Below are 22,020 nucleotides of genomic sequence, written 5' to 3'. Positions count from 1 at the left end.
AATGCAAAGAAAAGAATACAGATATAAAAAGAAAACATTTTTTGTGTGTGTTTTTGTGGTCATAACAAACATATATTGTCGGAAACAAACTACCTTTTGTACTTGATCTCACAGTATGTATTTCTTAGGTAGTGGTACATTTTAAATTATTTGGATGAGTTTATTTTGGCAGAAAGTCTAATTTGGTCACATTTTTTAAACTCAGTTGCATATAAGTTGTTTAGGGAACGACAGAAAATTGAAAAATTGCCTCCCACTACTAATAATTTCTCAACCCATAGGACTAAATCTGAATACCTCAAAAAAGGAGCATTTATCACCATGCATATATTTGCTGACAGTGTTTAGATTAAACATCTGTTACTGTATGAAATTAGAACAGATTAGACAGAAAAGAACTTTGTTTATGACATTTTACTTTAAGTTGATTAAGGGTTGTGAACTTTTAAATTTATCCCTCATGTCTCAGATGCTGTTCTTCAAATCACCACCAGTAACTTTGGTTTATCATTGTTCCTATAACAGCATTCATGGGGGGATTTGGTGCTGCTTGGAGGAGAAGAGGTCAGGTATTTGGACTGTTAGATGTCGATCAACAGCAAAGACGACCAGCACTGAAATTTGTTCACAGACGAAATGCTGATGACTTCTGTCTCTAATACAGTGCTATGTCAGACCTGCAAGTACCATCCTCAGTGATTCTTGGCGACCTTACCAAAGCAGCTATATACACTATCAAGTGAATCACCAGAGATATTTTTGTTCACCCAGGCACAGGAGCACATACTCAACATATAGAGAGGTCATGGAGGACTTTTAAGCAAGAGGTCTATAGATTCAGTGGCAATATGACAGAGAAAACGCTGTAAGAGACCTTAGGCTTTATTGAGTGAAACTACTGGCTGGATAGAAGACACAGAAATGGGACTCTAAGTCGACTTTTTAAAGATATAAGAGCACAATATGCTTTCTAGGGTGGAAGTACATATAATAAGTATCCATGTTAAATGGTAAAGGAACTTACCCATCTCCATGTGTAGCTTCATCATTATAACAAAATGATTCATATAGAAAACATGTTTCCCACTTTTTATATTACCAGTTATCTAATTATATCCTCTCTTCTTGATGTAGTTCAATAGACTTTTTGATAAATATGTTCTCATGTGGAAAGGATGTTTTAAAAAAAATGTCACTTCACAGATGTATGTCCTTCTTTAAATATCAATAGGGCAGGGGTTACTTTATTTTAGAAAAAAATGGATCACTATTATTTGGATAATTATTTATTTGGATGTGACAGTGGTGGGGATGGTGAGAAATAAAAATTATGAACCTGTAAAGAGATGGGGGAAAAGGAAAAGGCCCCAAAAGGCACACATAGAGAGAGAAGGAGGGCTGCACGCGTGTTAATGCACTAATACTAACATAGAACAACAGAAACATGTAATTGATCATTTTATGGCTATGTCTGCTGTAATGTAATATTACCATGGATGACACAGAAACAGGTAATGGGTCACTTCGCAGCCCTGATTTGTGGTTGTTACATAGAAACTGCTGATGTTTTATTCATGTTATTGTTTTATATGGCGATGTCTGCTGTAATGTAATTATTACCATGTGTTAGGGCCCATGGCCTTTGGATATGTTGAACTGACTGTGTGATCCCAATTAGACGATTGGACAGTCATCTGGATCCACACTTACACCTGGCATGGCCGGCTGTGTGATCCCACTTGGATGGTTGGACAGCTGTCGTGATCTACCCCTGCTGTACTGGTCCTTGCCTGCGGTTGGCTGGCTGTGGCATCCCTGAGCCAGGATTGGCAGCTTGGTCTTCCTGTCCATCTGGTCCTGGCTAATCAGCCCTGTTTGAGGAGCAGGCTGATGGTGATTCAGGGCAACCCCTTTTCTCTAGCAAGCTGGGGGTTTGTAACATTAATGGGGGCTTGTCCGGGAGTTTTTTTTAATCCCGTGACAACATAAGATGAGGATAATTGTAATTGGTTGTGTGTTTGTGTTGGATTTTGCTTGTGTCAGTGGTTCGTGGAGTAAAGTCATGACGCTGTTTGATTTGGATCAATTTATGGAGCAACCCTCCCTTGATCAGTTGAATCAGTGCCGTAAAGATGAGTTGGCTCAAACTGCAGCCCTCCAGTGCTTTTTCCATGTCCCGTGAACGTATATGTGCAGAGAAAAGACAGACCCAATGTTATGTAAGTGTTACTCAAGTGTGGTAAGTGTTGACAAAGCCAAATTAGAAACTGAGGCTTTCTATTTAGATTAGGGCTAAAACTAATGTCTATTCTGATAGTCGATTAGTCATAGACTATCAAAACGACTGGTCGACCAATCGGATTATGTATGTCATAATTATTAAATGGCTCTTATTGCACTTTCAGCTTTGAAATCTTGCATGAGGTTGTTATGAAAGTCTGCCGTGCGTCCTCTTTAAATGTTAGCGCATTGCAGATGTACTTCCATGGTATGCAAGGTCCGCTTTACAAATCTCACATGTATTTAATTTATTTTATAAGTTTAACCTGAAGTTATCCCAGACTTTTGATGTCCTTTGACGCCGTTTTGTTCCCTGGTCGGTCACCATATTTTTTCCCCTCGCGGACTTTATTGCGCATGTGCAACTCTCAGCAGGGATGGGAAAAGGAGATGATGCCTCACTCTGTAGATTTCTTCTTTGAGCCTGTGCAACTCTCAGAGACAGGAAAGAAGACAATGTTACACTCTGTCTTACTGATGTCACACACTTTTTTTTGCCAACAATAGTCGACGGGTAAATTCATTGTTGACAAAATTTATTAATTCCTAATTCTGACTGGAATGTTGTTGAACAAATTGTCATTCCTAAACAGTTCCAGCAACACATTTTATCAATGGTACATGAAAACCAGTGGTCTGGATATTTAGGAATAACCAAAACATACCACCTTGTCCTTAAGCATTTTCATTGGTCTGGTTTAAAGTCAGATGTAGCTCAATTTTGTCGTGGTTGTCATGTCTGCCAAATAGTTGGTAAACCAAACCAGTCTATTCCACACACTCCACTCCAACCTGTTCCTGTGGTGGGGGAGCAATTTGAAAGTGACTGTGTTGGTCCGTTGCCCCGAACTAAAGCTGGTCACCAGTTTTTACTCACTCTGATGCTACTACTAGATATCCAGAAGCCGTTCCACTGTGTAGAATCACAGCCAGCATTGTTTTTTTTTTGTTACATTTGGCCTACCTCGTGTGGTTCAGTCTGACCAAGTCTCAAACTTCAAGTCCAAACTGTTTAAACAGGTCCTAGATGAGATGTTCATTTCCAGTGCATTCCACCCTGAGTTAGAGCGTTGGCATTAGACGCTAAAGTCTATGCTGAGTTGGAAGTGGAAAGGGATTGGGATGAAGAAATCCCTTTCGTTTTGTTTGCAGCCTGAGCAGCAACACAGGAATCTTTAGGATTTAGTCCTGCCGAGCTAGTGTTTGGTCATACACTTTGTGGTCCACTTAAAATCCTGAAAGAAAAGCTGCTACTTTGGTTCTTCATACTTCGGTAATTGAACATGACATTGATAAAGGAGGTGCTTGTCCCATAAAATAGCACCCATACCTAGTGAACCCTGTTAAATAGAGAGATGATGCAATCTGAGGTGGAGTATATGCTACAACATGGCTTTACAAAACGTAGCTCTAGCACCTGGAGTTTTCCATGAATAGTGAAACTAAAACCAGATGATTCTCTTCGCTTCATCACAGACTATCGTAAAGTAAATCCCGTCACTGTTGTTGACTCGTATCCTTAACCTTGTATTGATGACTGTGTGGACACAATCTGTTGGAGTAAGCAGAAGTTGACAGTTTAAAGTTTCTCCCTTAAGGATGGATAATGATTTGCGGTCTCACCCACCCTGCAGAGGACAGGATGTGGTGGTCACTGCTCTGTGTGATAAGGGTCATTAAGTGATGTATGCTGATGTGTTTCCCTGTTTGAACTTTGCTTGAACTTTGCTTGCTCTACTGAAGTGTGATAGCTGCTCAATAAAGAGGCTGCGCTGGGGTTGAGACTTCGGAGTTGACACCAGACACTCTCTGAGTGCTGAACCACCGTCTCTCTCCATCGCGATGAAGCTGACTTCACTCTGAGTTCTTTGTGTCTTATTCTATGATAGAAAAATACCCATCATTTTTGGTAGAAAAATACCCATCACAATCTGTGCTGCCAGATATGCCACTAAACTGGACCTTTTAAAAGGATATTGGCAGGTGCCCTTCACAAACAGGGCTTTGGACATCTCTGCATTTGTAACTCCAGTTGACTTTTTGCAATGCACAGTCATAGCATTCGGCATGTGTAATACACCTGCAACCTTTCAACGATTTCTAAACACACTCGTCTCCGGAATATCAAAGTGTAACGTGTACTTAGACGACCTCATTGTGTATTCTTCGTCATGGGAAGCACACGTAGATGTTCTAAAACTGTTCACATGACTTAGGGACGTCTCCCTTACCCTCAACCTGGCCAAATGTGATTTTGCTAAACCCACTGTCACCTACTGAAGTAGGCAGGAGGGTAAGGGACAGGTCCGTCCCGTGGATGTAAAATTTGCTGCAATCTTGCCTTCCCAGTTCCGTTGACCAAAAACAAATTGCGTTGATTTCTGGGTATAGCAGGGTATTACAGAAATGTTTGCTGTAATTTCTCCACCATTGTGAACCTGTTAACCAAACTGCTCAGTTCAAAGCCTGTTTTTTCTAGGTCCCCAGAATGTCAACATGCATTCCAAAATGTGAAATCCTTGTTATCGCAATCACCCATTCTTGCCCATTCTTGCTGCTCCTAATCTGACAAAACAATTCAAACTGGAAGCTGATGGTAGTGCTGTCATTTTTGTCCAGGCCTGCTTCATGAGTTAATTATTTTAAATAATTCTGTTGAAGCATGGTTGAAAAGCAATGTCTGACCTTCACTGGTTAAATTTCATAGAATTTTTATTTATTATTACTTTTGTCAGATTCAAGTTATTTCTGTGACCATTCTGAGTTTTTCTTTCATTAACCGAAGGGTATCAACAATTCTGTCCATGTGTGTATAAGGGGAAACATCAGTAAAAAGGGTCAGACATTATGGTCTACAGCACATTAATCACATCCAACTTTTTCCTTGCATATCGCAGTAATGCACAAGCATCACGGTCATCAGACTGTCAACGAGAACAACCTGTCTACAATTAGGGACATTTTAGTAGAGTTGCAGTGCATAAGCAATACAAAACACCAAATTAAGAAATGTCTTTTGAGAATATTAATACCAAGATACATTGAAGCTGAGATACACATGTTTAATAAATGGAACATTTGAGATAAAAATAATACTACTCACGCATTGACTCATCAGCTATTTTCTGCCACCTCATGTTCTTTTGCTGCCACTACTGTATTGCTTTTGTTTCTGAAATATATGGTCATATTCTGCATATGCATTTATTCACATTTCTAACTCCACTGGAGAAAAATAGGAGCGATTCTTTTTTTCACCTGTTGCCATTGTGCATCATGTTATCTGTGTTCCATTGATGAGGGCATTTTATCTGCCATGCATGCTCTGTACTCAGGGGTAAGTTAACTCAGAGTTGATTGAACTAATGGTAATCACCTGTTCTGAAACCGAAAGAGTTGGTCAACCCAGAGTAGCCCTTTTAACTCAGAGTTTGTTGAACCCTCCTTCTGAAACGGGGCCCTGGTGACCTTCTTTTGCTTAGTCCTTCTTTTTGTTTGGCATTTGGCTTGTAGATTTTTTTGGGTCTCCCTGAGGCCTCGTTTTCTGTTACTTGCACTGTTTAACCTGCCTTGTAGTCACTTAAAAATCACCCTTTAAATAAATCCTTTAATTAGGAATTTGTTTTGGGTTTAATTTTTTTTTCCCCCCTAGCGAGCTGGGAGTTTGTAACACCATGGAATAACACAGAAACAGGTAATGGGTCACTTGCAACCCTGATTGATGGTTATTACATATAAACTGTCCAGTTAAAATTAGGTAATAATGACATTATGTCACCATAATTATGCCTTTATTTAAGTATGTATAGATATTTGTAGGCATTTCCAGTCAGCTACCAGGTAATTACCACAATATTACCATAGTACTACCAAATTATGTCACTTTCTCATTAAGTTTGTTATCCTTCTTATTGCTGTAGGTTATAGGCAACTTATCCTTTAACGTCAGTTTTAGTCTATTGTTACCATGATATATCCAGTGTTACTACTAGGATATTACCTGGTTATTATTACTGGTAATTACGGAGTATTACCCAGTTATTTTGTCTGTATTACCATGGTATTACCACACTTTCACTATATAATTACTGGGCTGTAATGTAAAGTGCCACTCAATTAGCAACTGATTAACAGCTGCTAGAATAAAACATGCTTGTTGTATTCATGCTTTTTGTTTTATTAATATCAAGTTAACTGAACAAATTTAATAGGAACTTTCAAGAAAAAAGCCTAATGATTTCAAAATGTAAGGGTTTTCCTTGAAATTCATGTTTAAGAGTTCAAAGAAAATGGCTACTTTAAGCTAGTTTAACCAGAGCATTAAAGCTAGCAACTGCTAAACAGCTGCTGACATAAAATATGAAAAGGACTGTTGTTTTCCCGTTTCTTTTTTTACTTTATTTAAAGAGTAATGTAACAGAGTATGAGTTACTGAGAAAATTACGTGTTACAGTAACACCCCTTATTAGTAACGCATTAGGCTACTCCCCAACACTAATCAAGTTTTATAGTGAAACTAGCCTCAAAACTGGTAGTTTGACTGGAAAAAAATGGTGCGATTGTTTTCTGCTTCAGCTCTGAAAGCCTACACCCACCAGTACATTTCCTGGTTCTTAAAGGAGTCAACTGATTAAAAACCACGTAAGCACAAACTGCTAAAATAAGACATTAATATACTAACTGTGTGTGTGGATCATGCACCACATTCATGAGTCATAAATGCATAAGCACATTTAGAAACCTTGTTTGAAAGGAATTAAGGCTCTGCGGGACACTTCTGCTCTCAGATCCGGCTTAAAAATCACATATAACAATGACCATTCTTCACACTGAGGGAAGGTTTTATAACCTACTGTTTATCATTTTAGCTTATTGCAGCACTCCAACTGCAAGCAGCTGGACAGATTGCAAGGTTGGAAAGTCATAGCCAGCAGTGGAAATATAAAAATAGTAAGCTATCAAAGAATTCCTTCGGTTATTCCTCAAACTTTGTCAAAAACTTAATCTAAAAGCTATCAGAAGCAACAATGCTGGACAGCAAGCATGGGTCTGGCATTAAGGATGATTAATCTTTCAGTTATGCATCATACCTCTGAAGCCTCAAACGCCACAACTTTTTACATGAGTTTACATGAATTTATGCCATTTAGCTGCCATTTTAGCAAACTCACTGAATAAAATATCAAAATACTTACATTGTTGTGGTACTACAAGCTCTGTTTTGAGCTAAATACAATTTAACATGCTAGCATGCTCTCAATGACAATGCTAAAATGTAGATAAGCATTTTTGACAGGTAACGCTCTCTTATCAGCAGTGAAGTGATGTGTATGGCAGTTCCCTTTTAACCAGGAGTTTATAGCGCTTGCCAAAGCACTCGCTAACCCCTAATCCCAACCCTTCCAGCTGGGAGACCACAGGTTTGAGAAGGTTAAATAGATTAGCCAATTATTACTTGAGCTAATAGCTTCCATGTCATGCTGTCATATTGGCCAAGTTGTGCTAGAAAAATGTCTTCCGGTAGGAAGCTGTTTCACCCTCTGCTGCAGCGTGAATGGCTTAATCTCCTGGTTGTCAGCAGTATGAAAACGTTGGATTGTGTTTTAAAAGCAGAGCAATAGTGAGACCTGAGTTTTGATATTTTACTGTGGAGCAGTTACAATGAGGAGTGGTTTGTCTTTTACTGGTTCTTCTGAAGCTTTGAAGAACACTTTTATCGGACAGTTGTTTGGATCTAAAGGTTGACCAACGTTTTACTATCCATCTAATATAATCTTTTATTTCTCTGTTAATAATGCCACCAATCATTCCTCTGGCAAGTGAAAATCTTATCTACCTTCATTTTGAGTTGCTTTGCAGTTAAATTAATTAATTGAAATGGACCCAAACAATGACGATGTGGCCTCGTTCTAGCCTCTATTGACTTGAGCAAACTTGGGGCTTGAGCAGAGAATATTTTGACATCATGTTAAAGAAAGTGTCCATGAGGAATAAATATGGCCAGACTGCAGCTGCAGGGAGCGTAGACAGGGGGGAAGCATGCAGGGCTTTGCAGGGTCAGAGGGGGTCCATTAGGGCTGAGAAACAAAGATCAGCAGAGATGATGAGGAAGACGAGATGAGGCCAGGACGGAGGGAATTCATGATGATGATCTCAGCGGTGAAACTTACACATGTGACTGAGTTTTTAACACAGCAGAGCCATGATGTTAATATTAAAAGCAGCGGGTGGATGAACATTCATAAGGGATGTGAAAGCTTCTCTGTGATGTTAGTCAGGATTGGCCTGATTTTTAATGCAGGAACAGACTCTAATGAGGAAGCCATGTTTCCACTTCACTTTACAGGCCATGCATCCCCAGGGATAGCAGTGCTGCTTGGTTGTATAAGCCTGTTACACTAAATGTTCGTACTGACACAAGTCAGGGTCTTTATTTATCTCACAATGAGTAATGTGGTGGGTGTTCTCTTCTCTCCATGTCAAGGGGCACTAATAACATACTGTACCTATTTTCTTTTATGCAAAGTCACTGCAACAGTAACGTAAACATTGTAAAAACAAGGCAACCAGCTGAAAGCTTTCTATAACAATATCAACCAGGTTGGATGAATTGAAATGATCATATGACTCCTAGCTCTCCCTGAGTGTTTGTTTCTGGGTGTCATTATTTCTCATTATTTAGTTATCATGAAGATTATTTTCATTATTATTCCTTCTGATGTTTTTCCCGGTCCGGAAAACAAATCATTTCAGGAGCTAACAATGTGCAGGCAGCCTTACAGAAGTCCTGCACACACCGACACACTGATGGTTTACTGACACCAAAAAGATGACACCAAAGCGACTTACATTTAAAAGTAAGAACAATACAAGCAAGAATTAAAAAAGATGGGACGTCATAATTAAGTGATAGACTGCTTTGAGTCCAGTTGGACCCAGGTGCTGTCATGTAGTGCTAAAGGCAGTGCATATAATTTTAATTTTTTTATTTAGGCTTTTTGTAAGTCGTTTTGTTTAACTACAACATCATGATTTCATCAAACAAGATCATCTTGGGCATAAGTGCACACAGTTTATTCAGTACTTGGTTGAGCCAAAGAGCTGGACAAATCTTTCCAACTCATTCTGTTGAGTAGAAGAGTTAAGCTAAGTACGAAAATGCACCTGGAAAACGTCTCGCACGTCTCCTTTTCATTACAGTGCAGTTCTTATTTAAGTTACACATGTAATATTTTTTGGGGTACAGAGGTTATTTTGTACAAGTTAGTAAACATGAGTACAACTACATGACGTACATGATAACATGGCATGAAGTCGCTTACCCTGTGGCGCCTCTGGCTTTGTCTTTGCCGCATAATGGTGTATCTCTCGACCCAAGCCAGAAGTTTTCTTCTCTTTTCGGCTGTGTTTCTCTTTGCCGCCCGCAACCTTCTCTCTTACAATGCAGCTTGTGATGTTTGTACAAAGAACCACAAGCTAGGCAGAAGAAAAATAAGCTGCTGAATGGCCTCCATTGTTGTTTGTTCAGTAGCGTCTTGTTTGCTGTCGTCGCACTAGTATGATGCCACAACGCCACTCAGTGGCAGCCCGACTTGCAGTGGAAACTCTCACCAGAATTGGCTTGACCATTCAATAACGCACCGGACTGTACGGGCCCTCACATATTTTTTTATGGCCAACATTGTGCTCCATCATGTACCGCTGGACTTCAATGGTGCGTCAGCGGTGACATTTTGTCTTTGTTCTTCTATAACTTTGTCTTCAAGATGACCCACAGTTTGCTGCCCCCTCCCCCCCATCAGAATTGTGCACATTCAGCGACACATAGGGGATATCTTACACTGGGAACCAGTTTACTCACAGCACCAGACCAGGCAAGACCAGTCCTTTCCAGCAGACAGATGAGTCAAGTTACAGATGTTGCTTTAAGCAGTGACTGATCATGCTTGTAAAGAATGTGACTGCGTAAATAATCTGGATGCGCTGCACACTACACAGGAAGCAGACACGAGTGCTGACTTGTCAGATATCAAGGACTTGGTCATGAAAGGTGTCAACATGTGTCCTTGGATCTCTGCGTTGCCAAGGAGAGGAGAAGAAGACTGAACCACGTGGAGGCTGGATGACCTTCACCTGAAGCAGTGTTGTCATGTCTGCTGGAATTATGCAGTGACAATATCTGGATCACCATCCTGCAGATTTTACTGACATTTCCACTGAGCTAAACCAGCTTAACAATTCAATGCAGGGTCGCAGTGCGCATGCCAATCAACTATCTCTGCATCCATGCCAGGGTCCTTGCCCTAAAAAAGCCGGAAGACCCCTCCTCTAAACCATGTTTGGGACAGCCACTTTAACACATGCCGAGGTTAATTAAATGACTGGAAATCAGATGTAAACATTGAACACTGTTCTCTTTAGTGGCTGCAGGTTCATTTGCCTCAGAATTGCTCTAAAACAGTTGTTACTAACAATGTTCGAGGTGTCCATTACTTCATCTTCCATCTGCATTTATTGCTGTAACTGAATGTAAAATATCTGCAAAAAGTAAAAGATTTAAAGTCTGAAAACTCATTTGAGCTTGTGTGCAGGGTGTGTGTGGTCTGCTTGTTAAAGTGTTGGTAGAAATGTTAAATGCAGTATGTCAGGCGGAGGAGGCTAGGCACTGCTTTTTGTGTAGGTGTCGGAGAAAGTATCTCCTCACTTGAAGCTGTATCACAGGTGTGTGCTGCTGTGCACTCAAAGAGGCCATCGATGTGAGCGTGCGCGTTATCACCAAGCAACGCACGCTGCTTGCATGCAGCGGCCTCAGAGTACAGCAGTGTAGGAGTAGCTAATCCCAACACATGAGATGACCCACAGTTAAGCAGCTAACATCGCTCCCAGTTCCAGGCTCAGGGCTGCAGTTTACTGCAGAATAAAAACTAATTGTTGGGTTTTATCTTGGTTTAGCCCCCCATGATTCTGTTCTTTTTAACTCTTGAGATCTCTTTCCAACGCTGATTTATGCAAAGCCACTGTGACAAGTCGAGTAAATCCTGAGTGTGGAGTAATTTGTTTCTAAGACATAAAGCATATTCCTGGAAGCAGGTTAACCTCCAGCAGTGATGACAGGGTCATGAAAAAGACATCAGAAACCGGACTTTGCAGGCAGGTCGACCCCTCGCTTTGAGATGGTGAAGGAGTGAGTGAGAGTGCTTCTGCTGCTGGGTTACTTCATTAAAGTGGAAAAATTCCTCATTACACCTTTAAACATATTTCACTGTTTCCTCTTTCAGACCAAATTTTACCTGCATGCCTGCAAACTTCTCACTTTAATTTTTGAATCCAACTGTGGCCTGCACATGAATCGTACAGCTCTGAAGGGGAGGGTGCAATGACAGCTTTTTATTACTTCCATCAAGATGGAGGTTATGTTTTAGTCTGTCGGTCTGTTAGCAACATAACTCAAAAAGTTATAGACCAGCTATGGATCAATGCCTGGATGCAGGAATTTATTTAAAAGGACTCTTTACAGACGCAAACATCCGGGGAACATCGATGACCTCTGTCACAGCCGGGTCTTTCGCCGGTAAAAACTAAAGGTTGCTAACATAACCAGTAGGATTTTCGGTAACACTTTATAATAAGGTTCTGTTGTAAGCCATTTGTAAGTGATTAGTTAATGATGAACTAAACATTTACAAAGCTTGACAAAACATTAATAAATGATTTCTAAATAATGTGGTAATAGTTTGTCTATGTTTTGTTGATTTACTCTAAATCCTTTACAAGTGATTAGATGATGATAAACTAATCGTTTATAACACATTTACAATTTATTAATAAGTAATATACTAATGATTTGATCATTTATTTGTGTCTGTAGTTTTAAGTGTAGTTGTTAGCTGTAAGCTGCTCTTTTGTAAAGCAGGGGTCCCCAGCTCTGGTGCTCATGGCCCACTATCCTGCAGGTCTTATTAATGGCTCATTAGCAGACTTGTGCAGACCTTGTAAGAGAGCTAAGACCTGCAGGATAGTGGGCCTTGAGGACCAGGGTTAGGAACCTCTGTTCTAAAGAACAACATGCAATTATGTGAACTGCTTCTATGTCCCATGGACGATCACACCAGATGCATATCAGTAAAATGCTGCACGTGTCAGAGAATGTTTCAGAATCTGTCTGCACCCTCACTAGTGAGCCCTTACACACCAGGTCACCCTTCAAAGTATATAACACATGTTATAGATGATGTGTAAGTATATTAATAAATAAGTTTCAGATCTTCCTGCATCCCCCAAACTAAAGTGTAAACAACTCATCACTTAGAAATGTGTTACTAATAATTTATACATCTTTCTTACCTGTTACAAATGATCTGTACATGTGTACAAGTCATTTTCAGATCTTCTTGCATCCCACAGTCTAAAGTGTAAAGAGCTCATCACTTGTAAATGTGTCACTAATCATTTGTAGATCTTTATTACCTGTTACAAATTATCTGCAACAAATGTGCAAGAAACAGCGTCCAAATATGAGGAAACAATGTTTGAAGGTAAGAGCAGAATAACTTTTTTTTAAGCAGTTGTGTAACAAAATTACATTTCTTCGGCAGACATACAACCAGGAACACGTTCTTTAAAACAAAATTATATGTTCATGCTGCTTGCAATAGACAGGTTAACAAAAATTTCCAAAAAAAATAAAAAATAATAAGTGTATGTCTGAATGTAACCTATAACATTGCCTAACTGGCATAGCACTGTCTTTTTTTTACTTTCTTTTAGTTATGGGGAGAAGCTTTCCATTTTTTTTTCAAATTCTCTACTGCGGACAAAAGTGCAGGGTCATCTATTAAGACATCTGAACACTTCTGGATAAAGGTCTGCAGCTTCTGGCCTCTGGAGTATCCCGGTAAGAGCTCTTCATACTTTTCTTTAGAAGCTGTTGCAAGTTCTGCAATGGCAGCGCTTGCAACCACTGTGTTCCTGTCCACTCCAACAGCGTTGTAGGAAGACCTCAGGTTCTTCCCTTGCCTGAATTGGTGTAAGACCTTCTTGTATCTCTTCAACACTTGATTTGGATTTACAGCTGCAAAAAAAACAAAACAAAAGAAAAACAATAAATTAAACAATCTGTGAAAAAATTACTGACCTTGCCAATTTTTTCTATTTTTCAGCTAAAGATGATAAAAAGTACCACCACTTGCCTCTCTTAACAAACTTTGTTTCCTTCATTTTCTTCTTCTTCTTATCCTTCTTCTTCTTCTTGTACTTCATGTACTTTTTTTCAGTCTTTCTCTGATCATCAGAAGATGAGGAGGAAGAGGACGAGGATAATGAAGTGAAGTAAGATGCTGCTTGCTTAAATGACTCTGATGAGTCTGAGTAGTCTGAGTCATCTGAAACATCTAACCCAACACTATTTTTCTTCTTGTCTAATGAATGAAAAAAAGGAGCGAGCTTAGTACAGAGCCAAAACACAAAGATACAGTTATAAACTATATAAATTTCTAGTCTTAGAGATAAGCATTTTTAAAATGTTTAACAATAAAAATGTGGTAGAATCTAAGGAGTGATCCTTGTGTTTACTGTCAGTTTGTAATGTTTCCTTTGCTCAAATAGCAAATTATACCCAGGTAAGTTAGGGCCAGTAAAAATGCCCCATAGTGTCTGTATTTTGTACAAACCCTTGAGAATGACATTCATTTATTTTCAAGGACAATATAAGATGGTGCATTTATAGTGAATGCAAAAGTTAAATATATTTTTAAATATTTTATTGATCTTGCTTTAAGTAAATTAAAATTTCTACCTGTATTCTAAATCTTATGTTATGGATCTGGTTTAGAACAATCTGTGTTTATATTGATCATAATCCTGATGTGTCACAATACATTGGAAAATATCTGTTCCTGTTTACATTTCAGCCCCACCAGTTATCCTGCAAGATTTTTTTTTTTTTTTTTTGCAGATTTAGCATTTAGCTAATGTAACTGTGAATGTCTTACATTCTGACAACTGCTTCAATAGCGAGTCTCTTTCTTCTGTCAACTCTGCGATTTTCTTTGATTGAAGGTCTTCTTTTTCCTTTGCCTTACTGAGTTGTGTGTGATGTTTCTTAGCCAACAGCTCGGCTGTTGGGGATTGTGTCACTCCTGAAATGATACAGAAAGTTGTTAACATGATGTGTTTGTATTAATTTGTATAAATCATTCATAAATTAATTATACTGTCTACAGTAAATAAGGCTTTAATTACATCAGCACCTCCTTTTGGTCAAAAGCCAGGCTCTGTGACTGGATTCACATCTATCAGGTAATTATGCAAAAGTGTACCCCTCCTAACCCACATTGTTAGCAGTTAGCTAAACCAGCAAAAATGTTACGAAGTGTGTGGTAGTTAAATATGTGAAATATTTACCCATGCTGCTGCCCACGCCATTTTCTCCCCCTTGCTCGGTGGTTGTTTTATTGTTTTTCTGGCTGAACCATTTTCCCAAACGTGTTGTATGCTTTCGGGCACCGTAACTACTTGAAGGTGCTGCCATTTCTGCCGCTCGTTGTAACGTTAGTAGTGGTGCATGCAGACCTCTCGCTTCTTACTCTCACAGGACACCAGCGAGATGTGCCGCTGTAAACTGCAGGTTTTTCGATTACGTCAGAAAAAAAGTTGGCGGTAACAAATACAAAACTAACTAGCATGCACTCCGGCGGAAAGCTAAGCGGGCCTGTGGATGGATCAGAAAAGACACGTACAATGATGCCAAGTTTAGCTAGAAAGGTGAGGGAACTGGTGGAGGGAAAGAAACATCTAAAACTTATAAAATGGATGCAAAAGAAAAAAGTACTTAAAAAAATGATTAAATGTCATGGATGTGGTCATAAAATGAAGTTAACAAAAAAGAACTGCATTGACAAATATGAATGGTAAGTAAGGTGAGGTGGTCAAATTTTATGTGTAATTAATGCATTTGTACTACTGATGCCTTCATATTTTTTAAATAAATGTCAATGCAATGTATTATGAATTACATCTTATGTAAATGTTTGTTTTTCATAGCTTGCTATATATGTCAGATAACTATGCAATTTAGTGGAAATGTTTCCAAATTGTTTTAATAGTATAGAGAGTTGGTAGCGCATATAAAAGTTGAAAGATAGTTACAGTACTTGTGTCAATGATCACCACTTAAAATTACTTTGTTAATTATCATATCTAAATTTATAAAACATATTTGCCTTTTCACTTCTCTCACAGGAGGTGCCAGCGTCGCAGTCACAGAGGCAGAAGTATGAAGAAGTCAGTTAGGCACAAGTCATTATTTAGTCATTCTAAAATATCCCTCTTCAAATGGATGACATTTCTATACAGGTTAGTAAGGGTTTGAACAATGTTCAATTTAAATTAGTGCAAATCTATGAAAATTACTTCAACTTTTTTATCTTTCAGTATGGGCGAGGCAGAATGGCAGGTGGATGGAAAAGGAGGAAGTGGGTGTTTGGCATGCTGGGGGTGAACTACCAAGGCCACAGATCTCCAAAACCAGTTCTCCGCTTGGTTGAAAGAAGGACCAGAAGGGAACTCGTGCCAATAATTGCTCACCATGCCAAGAGAGGGTCCATCATCATCAGCGATGACTGGAGAAGTTACAGACATGCTCTTCCCCACCTTGGTTACAGGCATTATACTGTGAACCACAGTGTGGCATTTGTTGATGCCCAGACAGGAGCGCATACCCAACACATTGAAAGGGCATGGAGAACCTACAAGGAGAATGTGTGGAGACTCAGAGGAAACCGCACAGAAGAATTACTGGTGGACCACCTTGCAGTTATTGAATGGTATGAGTGGCTGGCAAAAGAACATCACAATGGACCCCTTGGACGTCTCCTTCATGACATCGGACATTTCTATAGATAAATGATAAGAGCATTTTTAAAGAACGTGTTCCTGGTTGTATGTCTGCCGAAGAAATGTAATTTTGTTACACAACTGCTTAAAAAAAAGTTATTCTGCTCTTACCTTCAAACATTGTTTCCTCATATTTGGACGCTGTTTCTTGCACATTTGTTGCAGATAATTTGTAACAGGTAATAAAGATCTACAAATGATTAGTAACACATTTACAAGTGATGAGCTCTTTACACTTTAGACTGTGGGATGCAAGAAGATCTGAAAATGACTTGTACACATGTACAGATCATTTGTAACAGGTAAGAAAGATGTATAAATTATTAGTAACACATTTCTAAGTGATGAGTTGTTTACACTTTAGTTTGGGGGATGCAGGAAGATCTGTAACTTATTTATTAATATACTTACACATCATCTATAACATGTGTTATATACTTTGAAGGGTGACCTGGTGTGTAAGGGCTCACTAGTGAGGGTGCAGACAGATTCTGAAACATTCTCTGACACATGCAGCATTTTACTGATATGCATCTGGTGTGATCGTCCATGGGACATAGAAGCAGTTCACATAATTGCATGTTGTGCTTTAGAACAGAGGTTCCTAACCCTGGTCCTCAAGGCCCACTATCCTGCAGGTCTTAGCTCTCTTACAAGGTCTGCACAAGTCTGCTAATGAGCCATTAATAAGACCTGCAGGATAGTGGGCCATGAGCACCAGAGCTGGGGACCTCTGCTTTACAAAAGAGCAGCTTACAGCTAACAACTACACTTAAAACTACAGATACAAATAAATGATCAAATCATTAGTATATTACTTATTAATAAATTGTAAATGTGTTATAAATGATTAGTTTATCATCATCTAATCACTTGTAAAGGATTTAGAGTAAATCAACAAAACATAGACAAACTATTACCACATTATTTAGAAATCATTTATTAATGTTTTGTCAAGCTTTGTAAATGTTTAGTTCATCATTAACTAATCACTTACAAATGGCTTACAACAGAACCTTATTATAAAGTGTTACCGGATTTTCAGCATTGATCCTCATAGATTTTTCTTTGATTTAATCTTTGTGTGAAGTATCAAAGTCTGGGAAAGTCAGAAACAGCTAAAATGATCTGTCCTTCCATGTTGAAAGTGTTTGCAGACTGCGCGGTCTAGGCTGCTCTCGTTGGTCAGTAAATGAAGCCCCTCGCTGATTGGTGGTCGTGCAATGTGACAGCGCCAAAATTGAAAATTTTTCTTTTTTCTTGTTTCACGTCGCGAGCCTCATGTGCACGTCTACATGAACGAGCGCAACATTTCACATGCACAAATGTTGCCTGTCGCTTAGATGGAGGAGGGCATCCATTTTTGCCTCATCACACATGTTCCACAGGAAATGATAAAGAAGAAGCGACGTCACCTCCTGTGTGTCTTGCCCGTAAGCATTCACTCAGTTACATTGATGCACTGAATTTTATTATGATGCATTCAAGTTCTGTTCAGTTATTATGAGGATTAGATGAAGTTCAATTACATCATTATGATGTGTGTGTATATATATATATATATATATACACACACATATATATACATATATATATATATATATATATATATACACACACACACATATATATACATATATATATATATATATATATATATATACACACACACATATATATACATATATATATATATATATATATATACACACATATATATACATATATATAGATTTATATAAATATATATATCTATATATATGTGTGTGTTATGGCAAGCCGTTTAGGAAATTAATATATATATAATATATCTGAATATATTGATTGAAAGTCTGAATATATTGATTGAAAGTCTGAATATATTCAATGAAAGTCTGAATATATTGATTGAAAGTCTGAATATATTCAATGAAAGTCTGAATATATTGATTGAAAGTCTGAATATATTGAATGAAATCTGAATATATTGGATGAAAGTCTGAATATATTGAATGGAAAGTCATGACGCCATCAAGGTGCATGCGCCATCCTGTGTCGAAGGTGAAAGATGTCAGCATGAGTGAGACAGCAAGAAATTTCGTGGCGGCCATTCTTTCAAATGAAGCGGTCCTGAACTCGCTTGCACATGCATGTGCAAACCAAAACAATATTAACGTCCACAATTCACAATTCAATTCTGCTGAAGAAGAAGTGCAGTCACTCTTTCATCGCAGAAGACCGACCGCGGGCCAGGCAGTTAGTGCTAATCAGGCTAGCTTGACTGTTAGAAACATGCCTTCTACTCCGATGGAGCCTTTGACAGTTCCGACCTATAACCTTCGTCCATTCACTCGAAAGGGACCCAGATACAAGAGGTAAGAATGTAGTTGAATGCATTGAAATTTCGGATGGAAAATGTTTAAACGCTAATGCTAATCATTTAGCCTAACAGCTCAGAATCGTAGATGCAAATAAAACGTGTGACTGCGATCTCAGTAATAAGCCCTGGAAAACTCTGATACTATTCATCTAGCTAACATGTCTATGCTTTTGATTTTTCATTAGGCCCAGTAACATTATTTTCCATTTTATTTAAATATATAATCTAGTCAGACTGGCATGATTTACGAAATAATCCGATCTAAATTATTTGATTTAAGGTACTAACGTATGAGTCTTGTCAGGCTTTATTTGGTGGTAAATGTTTTGTAAATGTAAATATTTAGGATAACAACAACAACAAAAACCATTCATATCAATTAATTCACCATTCAGTGTATCACACTGTGTTATAACTGTGGTGAATTATATATGTTATAAAGTTGAATGGCATACCACTGTAAGATACAAATGTTCACAACAGAACACAAACTGCAGTTAAAAATAAACACGTTGTTTAACACAGCTGTTTATGTTTGTAAGAAAGATGTGAACATGTATAAATGTTTATTAAATCCTCTTTTCCTAAATGTGTCTTAGGATTCAGGCACCATTCAACAGTACATGTTCTGTGTCTCAACCATTCACCAAAGAAGTCATTCTCCTGCCAGACCACACGTACACACAAGTGCCAAGGCGTGCCAGGAAAGCTTGGCTTTTTGAAAATGGACTTATCAAATCTGCTGTGGAATTTAGGTGTGACTGGAACTCTGAGAAAGTAATGCGGGCAATAACTGCGGCCTTCCACCCGGCTGTGGAGGGATGCAGGTTATGTCACATTTTTTGTTACCCATTTTAAATAATTTGTGTATTTAGGTTACAATGCAATACATTATAATAAGAAAGGATAACTATGCATGTTTGTGTGAATATAGATATTTTTTATATTCCTTGTTGCTGCTGGCAATCTTATACTCCAAATGTAAAATAACCACAGAACAGATAACAAACTTTGGTCAAATTAATATGTTTTAAAGAATTCCCTTATAAATTATATTTAATTAATATTGCTTAGTTAATCTGGCTGACATTAAAAATGACACTATGTAAATTTTTTATGCATTTTACAGACAAATTATGCATTAAAATGAAAACCCTTTCCATATAGTATAATGTGGTCCAATGATTTTTACGTTCCTGATTGTTAAGACTGTTAGGACCACAGTTCCAAAAAAATTAGAAAAACTACATGACAGAAAGAGGACTACATTAAGTTCACTGTGTTAAGTTTAGCATCACTGTTATAAATCCAATTTCTTTTATTACATATGGATCCACAAATAATTGTGATAAACAGTATTTTCATTTTCAGATAATTTCAAGCCAGTGAGTTAAGGATTATATAATAACATAAATATGCACATTCATCCTTTCAAAGAATAATGAACTTTAAATTCTTAATAATGTTCAGGCATTTCAGAATGTTAAATTCAGAAATTTTGATTTACATTGTACTTTTCATTCCCTCAGGTTGCAAATCTTGCTGCCATGCCACAATAAACTAGTTGAGCCATCTCTAACTGCCAATCAGACTTTGAGTGGAGACCTTGTGAAAAAATAGTTTCACCAGAAATCCATTTACATCAGGCCTGACAAGGTCATTCTAAGTGAGGAAAAAGAATCTGTAAGTAGTTTTTTAGATAATTTCATGAAATATTTGACAATTTAAAGACAGTCAATGTGGCGATACTAGTGGATGTTTTTGAGCACACACTGTTACTTTTAATCTTGACATAAGTTTCTTTAGGTTGTTTTGTGTGTTCTAGTGTTTTGCACAGGATTCCTTATTGCTTGTTGTATTTTTATCTTTTAATTGACAGTCATCTTCTGATGGCGAGCGAAGCCATTTAGACAGGCAGGCTTTGGATACAGACAAAATGGGTTTATCTTTATGCATCTATAAAGAAACTTGAAATGATGCTGATTGTGTGTTTGCTATATGTTGCACCTATTTCACCCTATATTGGGCTTTTACCTGGTAATATGAACTGCATGTCTGTGAAGGAGGTCCTGCATTCTTGCTGTAAGTTCAATGAAATACAGCACAGTTCTTCTGACACCTAGACTAACTTGTGTTATTCAGACTGCATCATTAGCTATACTTACTGGTTTAATTTAAATCAGCTGGTCCTTGTTACTGCTGAGGGTGAAAGAGAGGCTGGCCATGCATGCACTGTGACTTTGTATAGGAGGGATAGTGTGTAATGGTGAGCGCAAAAATGTATTCACTGGGTTGCTAGTAGAGCCTTGTAAGGGTACAAGTCAGATTTAAATTTATTTCAAGTATAAATAGTTTTGTGCAGAAAAAATGTAATACTTTATCTTAATCGTTACACATAATACATACATTGTTCAAGCCCAAATAGGATCTCATGTTTACTGTTATATAAGCTAGTTTTTATGTAAATCTATTCATTCATTCATTCATTATCTTAATCGTTTCGTCCATTTCGGGTTGCGGGTAAGCTGGGCCTATCCCAGCATTTTAGCAGGTGAGAGGCAGGGTACACACTGGACAGGTCACCAGTCTGTCGCAGGGCCAACACAGATATGGACAAACAACCATTCACACACACACACTCACTCCTAGGGAGAATTTGAAATAACCAATTTACCTAACATGCATGTCTTTGGCTGGTGGGAGGAAGCTGGAGAACCCGGAGAGAAGGCTTGAAATGGCAACCTTCTTGCTGTGAGGCTGCGGTGCTAACCACCACGCCAAAATCTACAATTTTTCTATTTTCTTACAGCCCCTGGCAGTGTGCTTGCCTTTTCCAAAGAAACTGTCGAGGCCCAGTCCTTCACCAGCAATACCCCTTCCATCCTAAGTGGTGATCAAGTTTTCTTTTGTGTTGCCACCGAAGACATCTGCACCAAAGAACCTTCTATCTCAGCTGACGCCCTTACCATGACCACTAGCGATGCTGTCGTCACTATTGCTGAGCCCCTCCCCTTGTCCAGTGGAGCCTGATGCCATTGCCAGTGGAAACACGGGTTCTTTGTTGATTGGTCCCACTGTCAGTGATGTGACCTCTAGACAGTCCCATAGTCTCACCCAAGCCTGTGCATCTGGCATTAGTTCATCCAGTACATCTTACAGGTTCGTCTTTTGTACATATTTGTGTCTTTACATGCAGTTTTAACATAGTCAAGTCTTCATAAAACTGATTTACAGTAAATTTTTTATTGAGATGCTAACTATTGGTCATAATAGAGGGTAGGAACAAATTACCTATGTAGTCGCATGTGTTGGAGGACTCGTTGGATACTAGATGAATGTGGCCCAACTCAGTTGTTATTAGACCCTCAAGTTTAGTCTTAGTCCTGTCAGAGTGCAACTGTGTCACTGTCAGAAATTAGTACCATAACAGTGTCTATTATAAGATATTGCTACTTTATTTTGTAGTAGATACCTTGACCTTTTTGAGG

General features: G+C 38.4%; 1 long non-coding RNA gene across 1 annotated transcript; it reads left to right on the top strand.

Moving 5' to 3' along the window:
• Positions 1-19,945: 19,945 nt before the first annotated feature.
• LOC121628005 lies at positions 19,946-21,548 on the top strand. The gene is made up of 3 exons (XR_006008092.1): positions 19,946-20,215; positions 20,412-20,472; positions 21,342-21,548. It is a non-coding gene; the product is annotated as an uncharacterized LOC121628005 (long non-coding RNA).
• The last annotated feature ends 472 nt before the right edge of the window (positions 21,549-22,020 follow it).

The sequence above is a fragment of the Melanotaenia boesemani genome, chromosome 17 (genome assembly GCF_017639745.1).
Source record: "Melanotaenia boesemani isolate fMelBoe1 chromosome 17, fMelBoe1.pri, whole genome shotgun sequence".
NCBI lineage: Eukaryota > Metazoa > Chordata > Actinopteri > Atheriniformes > Melanotaeniidae > Melanotaenia > Melanotaenia boesemani.
Note: the sequence above shows the minus strand (reverse complement) of the source record. Positions and strands in the feature narration are given on the sequence as shown.